Source organism: Dipodomys spectabilis, unplaced genomic scaffold (genome assembly GCF_019054845.1).
Source record: "Dipodomys spectabilis isolate Male_0828 unplaced genomic scaffold, ASM1905484v1 ptg000182l, whole genome shotgun sequence".
In the NCBI taxonomy this organism is placed as follows: Eukaryota; Metazoa; Chordata; class Mammalia; order Rodentia; family Heteromyidae; genus Dipodomys; species Dipodomys spectabilis.
Window position 1 is genome coordinate 489,426 of NW_024870859.1, and position 10,631 is coordinate 500,056.

A 10,631-nucleotide genomic window follows, 5' to 3' on the forward strand; every position below is an offset into this window, starting at 1 on the left:
CATCCAAAATTCAAGTATTAACCAAAGGCATACCATTTTATCCAGTATCATGTGAACAAGCTTGGAGAGACCATATTCTTCTGAAAATAATGTATTAATGGATGTTTTAAAAATAAAATTACAGTTTAAACATTAAGCTAGTGTTTCAAAACTTACTGCATATACAGTAACTAAAACAACATAATACATCATAGATAGATATATAGTCTAGTGGGATAGAATATAGTCTAAATATTAAATTATGCATATGAACAATCACTTTTTGAATGTCAATAGCAATAAAGCACACTCTCTTTTTGTTTGGGTTGATCCTGGGACTTGAACTCAGGGTCTGGGCACTATTCTTGAGCTTGTTTTATGCTCAAAGTAAGTTCTCTACCATTTGAGCCACAGCTCTACTTCTGGAGTTTCAGAAGATTACTGGACATAAGAGTCTTACAGACTTTTCCTCCTGGGCTCACTTTGAACTGAAATCCTCAAATCTGAGCCACCTGAGTAGTTAGAATTACAGGTGTGATTCACCAATTCCCTAATAGGAACACTCTTTTCAACAAATGGTAATGAGTAAATTAGATATTTACATTCACAGAACTGAAATTAAACCCTTACCCAATAGTTATAGAAAAACTAAAAATAAATTGGACTACAACATGAAAACTGAAACTATATAAATTTTAGAATAAAACATAAGGTAAATGCTTTATACATTGAAATTGGCATAGGACCAAATGTGGCACAAGACTTAATGCACAAAAATATTTTTCCAGTTATGAGTCTGTTAAGGAATTAGGCCTGGAATATACTGAGAAATCCTTGAACTCCACCACAAAATAAACATAAAATATTTAAAGAATATAAATAAACATTTATTTAAATAATACATACAAAAGCCTAATAAGCACATGAACAGATGTTCACCTTTAATAATCTTTAAGAAAACTCAAATAATAATTTTGAGCTAGCAAGTTAACATATATTAGGATGGCCATTTTAAAAAGTAAGCAGCAAGTGTTAATGTAAATATGGAGAATTTGCATCATTGGTGGCAAATAAAAACTGTATAGCCATTGTGCAAACCAATATAGTGATCCTTCAAAAAGTTAAAAAGAACTCAAAATTAAAAAAAAAGAATAGTGAGAAATAATCAAATCTTACCATTATGTTGGCTCCTTCGGAGCAACTCATTGCTTAATTTTTTCCTGCTCAAGATTTCCGAAGTTAGGAAGGAAGGAAACAAAGTAAGAAAGAATTAGAGAAAGAAAGAAAAAAACAAGGGAAAACTATGATTGTGAATGAACAATTGACAGAATTATATAGAATATTTCCACAAGTAAATTGCTATTCCCAGTATCCTTGTACATAAGTCTAACTAGGTATTTGTGTGATTATTATTGTTAAGTTTTGGGGCAGGCCGACCAGGTAAGATGTGGAAGTGACTAGAAAAATTACGAAGAACTTTTTTTTCTGAAACAGTATATATTCACTGTAAAAATTGGAAAATTCAATAAAATATAAATAATTTTTTAAAGGTATAAAAAGAAAAGTATAATTTAACAAACAGCAATTCAATTTCTTGGTATATGACCCTGAAAGCTGAATGTAGTCTTGAACCATAGTTGTGCATTCATTTTCATAACAGTATTATACAGAACAGCTAAAATGCAGAAGCAACACAATCATTCATAGTTAGATGTCAATAAGCATAAGGTAGCATTACATAAAATAGACTATTATTTGCCTTAAAAGCAAAAAGCAATGAGTAATTATATGAGTAATTGAAAGTATTCAAAATCATAAAGATAAAAATAAAATGCTTACTATCAAGGGAAAAGCTGAAGGAATAAAATAGGAGTCATTGTTCAACTGATCACACTTTTTCCAGAATTGCTAAAATATGCATTTTATATTTTTTTATTCATTTTTAAATATTTGTACAAAGAAGTTGTCATTTAAAAAATAAGTTTATGAATACAATGTATCTTGATCAATATCACTTTAACATTTTCAACTCCACTCTCTACAACCCTTCACTGCCCTCATTTTTTCTTAATTTTGTAGTACATACAAAGAATTCTTTTAATTTTATTGTCAAGGTGATGTACAGAGGGGTTATAGTTATACATGTAAGGCAATGAGTGCACTTCTTCTTGAACATTGTAAATCCCTCCCTCATTTTTCTCTCAATTTTTCTCCTCGCTCCCAATTCCCCTACCCAAGTTGTAAAGTTCATTTACAACATATTGTCTTGTGAATATAGCTGTTACATTGGTTTGTCATATGTCGTTTGTCTCACCATTTTGCTGTTCTCCCTTCTTCCCCCAATTCAGATAAATGCATATACCAGACACAGAGTGCTAAAATCAAATACAGTGACAACAGGGGATAAACCAAACGAAAAATGTGAGGAAAGAAAAAAAATAACTTCACACACTACATTAAAAACAACAACAAAGAAAAACCTCCTGTTTACATATCTTGGAGTTCGTTTTGGTAAGCATCATCTTAAACGGCAATATGTACAGAGCTATTGAGCTATTGTGATCCTCTTCTAGGACAACCCTAGACATACTAATGATTACAAATGCAGGAAACCATCGTCTATATTTCTTTTTTTCTGACTTACTTCACATAATATGATTTTTTTCATCTTTCCATGTCGTTACAAATTCAGCGATGTCATTCTTTCTGATGGAAGTGTAGAATTCCATTATTTATATGTAACACCTTTTCCTTATCCATTTATACATTGTTGTTGGGAGTTTAAACCTGTTCAACCACTCTGTAAAGTAATATGGAGGTTCCCCTATGAGCTCCCCTATGACCCAGCAATCCCACTTCTCGCCACTTACCCAATGACAAAAAACAAGGCTACACTAAAGCTACCAGCATAACCATGTTCATTGCAGCATTATTTACCATAGCTAAGACATGGAACCAACCTAGATGACCCACAGTAGATGAATACAATGAATTCTTGATTGTATTTTCTCCTTTCTCTTCTTTGTTCATCTATCATTTTCTCTTGTACTCATCTCCCTCTTGCAAGTACTTAGTTCCTGGTGTTCATCTTTTTGGGCTTTGACTTTGTCTTTCTAAAGAATTACATTATTTGAGTTTCCCTAGAGTCTACCATATTTAATATATTTGTAAGTACTTGTAAGCAACCCAACATGTTTACTTATAAGTTTATAGCTAATTCAATCTTACGTAGAACCTTTGTCTCTCTGAGTCTGACTTCACTTAACAAAGTTTCCCAAGTTTTTGAATTTCTTCAGAAATGGTACAATATCTTTCTTTCACATGGATGAGTAAAATTCTATTGTGTACATATGCTATGTTTTCTTGATCTGTTTGCCCATTGAGGGACATCTGAGCTGATTCCAAACCTTGCGTATAGTGAATAAGGCTGTAATGAACATAATTGTGCTGGTGGCTTTACTCTAACCCTCTTTTGTTTATGATCTTTTGGATAAATGCCCCAGAGCAGAAACTTGTTCAACCACTCTGGAAAGCAGTATGGAAATTCCTCAAAAACTAAACATAGAACTTCATTGTGACCTAGTAATTCCATCCTAGGTATTTACTCAAAAGCAATCATACTTTCATTTTCACAAAATTATTATTGAGAGATAGATGGAGTGACAGTTGTGAAATATTTTGAATGTATTTATTTATTTTTATTATTTTAATTTTTCTTTTGGATCCGGTCATGGGGCCTGAAGACTGTCCCTCAGCTCTTCAGCTCAAGGCTAGCACTCTACCACTTGAGCCACAGTGCCACTTCTGGGTTTTTTCTTTTTGCTTATGTGGTGTTGAGGAATCGAACCCAGGGCCTCATGCCTGCAAGGAAAGCGCTCTACACTGAGTCACCTTCCCAGCCCTTATAAATGTATTTAAAACCAATCAACTACATGTAAAATTCTCAGGATGACAAGTTTTATGTGTATTTTACTGTAATGAAAATATGGAGCCTGAGTGCTATGACTCATGCCTGTAACTTTTTTGTCTTTTGCTTTACATTTGGTTTGCTCATAGTTTCGTAGTCATATTATAATTATCTGGTTTGGGGAGGAGGAGGGAAAGTAAAGAAAGGATGGAAAAAAGGCAGGAACTAAATGCATCAGTAATACTCACTAGATACTATGTTGGAAATGAACTATACAACTTGGGGGAAAAGAGGATCTGGAGGGAAAAAGTGGGAGAAAAAGAGGGAGGGATAACTATTCAAAAAGAAATGCACTCAGTAACTGACATCAACCTTACAATAAAAATAAAAATTTAAAAAGGAATAGGAAGTAAATGGGGAAAATGATTTAACCTACATATTTGAATATCTGTATAGAAATAAATGGTTATGCCATTTCACAAAACAGGAAAAGGTCTGAATGGGCCCATACACATTTTTTACTGAGATAGGAAAAAATGAAGAGAAATACACATACTCCTCTTTTTGGTTACCTAAAATGATTATAACCTGGGTTGTGTTCAATAATAGTGATAGAAAATGTCCATATAATGATCTGACATGGTGACATATACCTGTAATTCCATAGGTAGCACCATCATAGACTGAAGCTGTCGTCAACCAGTCGTTTAAATAAGGGTACGATGGACCCGTTGCAACAATGAGAAGTAGAAGTTGTAATGTCGAAAACGAACTTTACAAGTTTGGTGGGGGGGGAGGTTCGGGTGGGGGGGCAGGGAGAGGCTGGGAAGGGATGGGAAGGGGAAATAAAGGAGGAGGCTACAATGCTTGATAAGAAATGTACTCATTATCTTGCCCATGTAATTGTAACCCCTCTGTACAATATTTTCACAATAAAAAAAAAATAAAAAATAAAAAAATAAAACTAGTGAACAAAAAGGTCTGTGAAGCATGGCTCCAGGTATAGAGCACCTGCCTAGGTTATACACAAGGCTGTGAGTCTACAAACCCTAGTACCACCACAAATGTGGGAAAATATTCCCACATTATATTAACATGGACACACAAAATGGTCTATTTTCTAATCTGAAAAGAAATAATTACGCCTATACATATAAGTTTATTCACTGCAAATCCAATACAAAGGATAAACAGTAATCATAGAATTATTAGTCACATTTAGTACATGTGCATTAGAGAAATTTAAATTCCTTAGTATAGGGAGAAAAAAAGAATACTTTTCAAAATTTTACAGTATGCAAAGATTTGCAGTATTTCTCATTAAAAAACAAGTTATTCAGGTAAAATATTTTATGCACTGATAGATGGTTTGTAGAGAAAGCAGAGAAATCATTAACTTACCATTTATATGTTATTGTTTGAGGGAATATTGAACTTAGATTCTTTGATCATTGCTGAAATAGAACTTTTTAATGAGGTTTTATAAGTTTGTATGAAGACTGTTTCTTATGTTGAAGCAGAATTATTTTTTCTTTTTTTATTATATATTTTATTTTATTTATTGTGAAAATAGTGCACAGAGGAGTTACAATTACATGGGCAAGATAATGAGTACATTTCTTATCAAGCATTGTAGCCTCCTCCTTTGTTTCCCCTTCCCATCCCTTCCCATCCTCCCCCCACTTCCCCACCCAATCCTCCCCGCCCCCCCCCCATGAAAGTTGTAAAGTTCATTTTCAACATAACGACTTGTACATTTCATTGTTGCAATGGGTCCACCTGTATCCCTATTTAAATGATTTGTTTTTCCCCTTCCTCTCCACAAATTATAACGACATCAAATACAGTGAAAGCAGGGGTTATACTGTGGGGGAGGGACATACAAAGCAACAAAGAAATAATCTTATAAATGTGTTAGAAAAAAAATCACATGAAAGAAAAAAAAATTGAATACATATCTTAGAGTTCATTTCCTTATCTGACCTTTTCTGCTTGACTCAGACATACACAGAATTTTTTGCAAACATAAATATTGATAATTTCTGAAATAGCCTGAGTTATGTTTCTAAGATGAATCCACTGTGATTACCCATATAAAGACTGAATCAGATAGCTATGCTCCTAGCATGGTAGCTAGGATTATATACCTATATCTATTTCTCTATCTATCTATCTATCTATCTATCTATCTATCTATCTATCTATCTATCTATCTATTTATCTTGTCTACAAATATATAGAGAGTAGATACATGAGTAAGAGCCATGAAGTATTATTTAATGTAATGACAAAATCTTGAAAATACTCATTTTTGTACTGATACTTGACAGGTAGTAGAGACTTAAAATAAAATTACTTATCGTTCAACTCACACTTCAGATGGGCTATGATAAATAGCATAAATAACACAATCTATCTAAGGGAGTGTTTTATTATTTATTTACCTATTAGATTTCATATTGCCTGTTTTCATGAGAATTGACAACAGAATATAAAATACACAATATCCCAATGAAACCTGTGAGAATTATGAAAGAAATATGTGAGTAGTTTAAAATAATCAGTAATATAAGTAGGAGTAAGAGTAATATACATTTAGTGGGTTGGGATTTAGAGATAAAAGGGTAAGTAATTCATTTTCCATAAACCATAAAATGCCACTTTTTTATTTTTAAATAAAACTTTAGAGTCTTCTGGAATGGGGTTATGAGGGAGCAAATATCATAAGTAATATTTGACACTTAATAGCAATTTGCTTTATTATAAAATAGCCAATGGTATAGTTTTCACATATAAAATGGAAAATTATTCATATATAAGATACATCTTGTAATACAGATTCTAAGTAACAAAGTCATTTGTTTAGAGAAAAAAGCTAGATTCCACCTTGGTGTGGGTTTTTTTGTTCTTATTTATTTGTTTTTAACCTATTTTTCCTGTCTTCTTTCAGTTCTCTGATTTAATTTTCCTCTTCTTTTGCTGACTTTCTGATTATGTGTGTGTGTGTGTGAGAGACAGAGAGAGAGAGACAGAGAGACAGAGAGAGAGAGAGAGAGAGAGAGAGAGAGAGAGAGAGAGAGTGTGTCCTTGGGCTGAACTCAGGGGTTGGTTGCTGCCGTGGAGTTTATTCACTTAAAAGTACCATTCTTTGGGGGTGTGTGGAGGTGGGGGGAGAGATGGAAGGACAAGGATGGTAAGGGGAAACAAAGGAGGAGGCAGCAATGCTTGATAAGAAATGTACTCATTACATTGCTCATGTAATTGTAACCCCTCTGTACGGTATTTTCACAAAAAATTAATAAAAAAGTAGCACTCTTACTGATATTTTTGAGTAGTTAATTGGACATTAGAGAATCAAGAAGTCTCTTGCATGGTTGGTTTCGAACTGCTATCCTCAGGTCTCAGCCTACTGAGTAACTAGAAATAAAGTGTGAGCTATAGGTGCCCCATGAATATTTTTAATTAACACATTCTTTAAGTGCTTAATATTTATTTGAATTATTTTAACACAATATAACTAAGAGATCACAAATATTGTTATGATTTGGACATCCAAGGTTCATGTTTTGATGGCTTGGTCCCAAGCTGGTGGTGCTATTGAGAAGTGATGGGATAATGAAGATGATACCTTTATCAATACATTAGTTCACTGATAAGTTAATAGGTGAATGGTATTTTGAGGGATCTAGTTGTAGGAAGTAAGTCACTAGTAGTGTGTCTTTAGAGGATTTATATGTCCCTAGGCCTCCCTCCCTCTCTTCCTTCTCTTCCTTCTTTGCTTGTCTTTCTTTCTTTACTGTCTTTCTTTGTTTTTTTCTTTCTTCCTTCCTTTCTCTCTTTCTTTCCATCCTTTCTTACCTCCCTCCTTTCTTTCCTTTCTCCTCTCTTTTCTTTCTAGCTGCCATGAAGAAAACATCGTCCTTTTCCACATTCTCCCTCCACTATGATGTTTGTCTTTCCACAGGCCTATAAACAATGAAGATAGTTGGCCATAGACTAAAACTATAAGACACGAACAAAAAAAAATCTTTCCTTTCTTATTTGTTTATGTCAGTTGTTTTGTAACAGTAACAGAAAGTTTACTATGTATATGTTATATATTAGTATATACAACCTCACAAATATATGTATTTTAGCATATTTGAACTTTTAAAAAAGTTTTATCATACACTTCTAGTATGGATAAGTTATAAGTTTCTGTCTGCTATTCTGTGGTAAGCATAACGATAAACCCTAAAGATAACATATGACAGAAAAACCTTTCCTTCTTTGTTTATATGCAGGAATAATATATTATTCAGTATATAGGGACCATCCTTTCAAGAGAGACAATTGTGCCACAGCCCACAGAACATTGTTCAGGCAGAGCAATTTCTTTTCAGGATAAAAAGGATATCCTCTGCAACACTAGACAAACTAGCCGAACTGGTAAAGTCAGAGTAATCTGAATCCATGTTAAAATCAAGCACCTCAGAAAGGTACTTTTTCTGCCAGAACTAAAACTGCCATTTTTGGATGAATTAATGATGAATATATGGAGACTGAAGAAAGGATGAAGAGGAAAGCAAGTCACAGAAGGAATCTAGCTAGAAAGAAGCTATCCTTAAAATATTCAAGATGATACATTTAAAATGACTATAAACCAAGTTTAAAATCTAAAACGTTTATTTCACAGGAAGTGAGGACAACAAATAATCCACTAAGAAATGGAGAAATAAAATAAAAAGATAACAAAGAAGTGAGAGATTCTAACACATAAATAGTTACATTAAATGTTTTTTAAATTGTCAGTATTTTCCCACAATGAGCTATTTCTAAGGAGTCATGTGTAATTGAATAGACTGAAAATAAAATATTGCTAAAATATGTTACATATACAATATATGAAAATTGCCATTGACTACAATTTTATCTGATAATTTGGACTTCAGCGTAAAAAAATTTAGAGATGAAGAGAGGTATTATGTAATAAAAATTCAAAAAAAAGGAAGACATGAGGATCATGCATATATTAACCAAATGATAGAAACTCAAAATATGTGAAGTAAAATCTAATAGAGAAGAATAAGTTAGATAAATAAATGTAGTTTATTTTTGGAAAAGCCAACAGTAACTACTTAACAATTCTTTTATTATATAGAAAAAAATTAGCATGAAAACAGAATGGCTATAGTCAAAAAAGAATTATGCATCATATAAACACATATATATAGCAGCAAAAGAAGTGTGTTTAAAAAGTGTTTTTCTAATCTGATGTCAGTGACTTGCACTTGTAATACTAATCAGGAGGCCACGTTCTGAGATTCATGGTTTTAAGTAAGCCTGGGCAGAAAAGTCCTTGAGAGACTCTTATCTCCTGTTCACTACCAAAATCTGAATGTGGAGATGTGGGTCAAATGGTGGAATGCTAGCAGAAAATGCTCAGGAACAGTACCCAGTCCTGGAGTTCAGAATTCAAGCCCCAGGACCAACAGACACACACACACACACACACACACACACACACTGTTTTTCAGACACTCACAAAACTTCATCAAAGAAAAGCATATAATGGAGAAAAAAACAATAATTGAAATCATATAAAGTATATCCTGGTTATAATAGAATCAAACTTTAAACTGTAAATACATTAGAGTTGAAAAAATTTATACAGAGTTTAAAAATTCTAAAAAATCTGTCACTTAAAGAAAAAAATGTATAGTAAGTAAAAAGAATATACACACAGGGGTAACTGAGATGAAATCCATGTGAATGCACAGAAAGAAGTACTTACAGAGAATTTTATGTCTGAAATGCTGACATTAAAAAGGCCACAAATCAATAATAGAAGTTCTTGCGTCCAGAAAGTAGAAGCAGGATAAAATAGGCCCAAAATAATTAGAAGGAAGACATTAATAAATAGCAAGAATTAAGTGAAAACTAGAAAAAAGTGAAATCCAAAACATGCTATTTTAAAATGCAATGAAATATTCATCAATACTGACAAAAATAAAAGGATAAAGAAGAAATCAGTTTTTAAGGAAATAAATACAGTATATCACTAAGTATCTTCAGCATTTAAAATTTTTTCTGATAGGTTTGACAGCTTACAAGAAAATTGACTTTTCCAAAAAATCTAAAACAAAAAAAAATCTTTTCAATATCAATTAAACTATTTGATTTGGTTCAGTCTTTGGAGAAACTGAAACAGAAGGATCACAATTTAGAGGCCAATCTGGGCATCTGAGGAAGGGAATGTCTCAAAATTATGAAACTGAGCAATAGATGTAGCTCTGTAATAAGGAGCATAACATTTTAACATTTAAATGGGAGATCCCATGTTTAGTCCACAGTACTGAAAATTTAAATAAATTAGAAATTGATTCCGTGTGTGTGTGTGTGTGTGTGTGTGTGTGTGTGTGTGTGTGTGTGTGTTTGTGTGTGTGTGTGTTTCACTAGTGGGACTTAAACTGACTTTTACTCTCTCACTAGATTTTCTTGTTTGGCTTACACTCTGGTTTATCTATACCCACACTCCAGTATTTTGCTAGAGAGGGAATATCATAGATATTTCTGCACAGGAAAGCTTCAAACTGAAATTCTCTAGGTCTCTGCCTCCTGAGTAGCTAAGGTTAGAGACATGAGCCACTGGTGCCGAGATATAAAATGAATCTGTAATTAAATATCTGTTGAAAATGAACTCCCTTGTCCCCTTTGTCTTGTATATAAGTTTATCTAATTTGGGGAGGAGAAAGGGAATCTCATA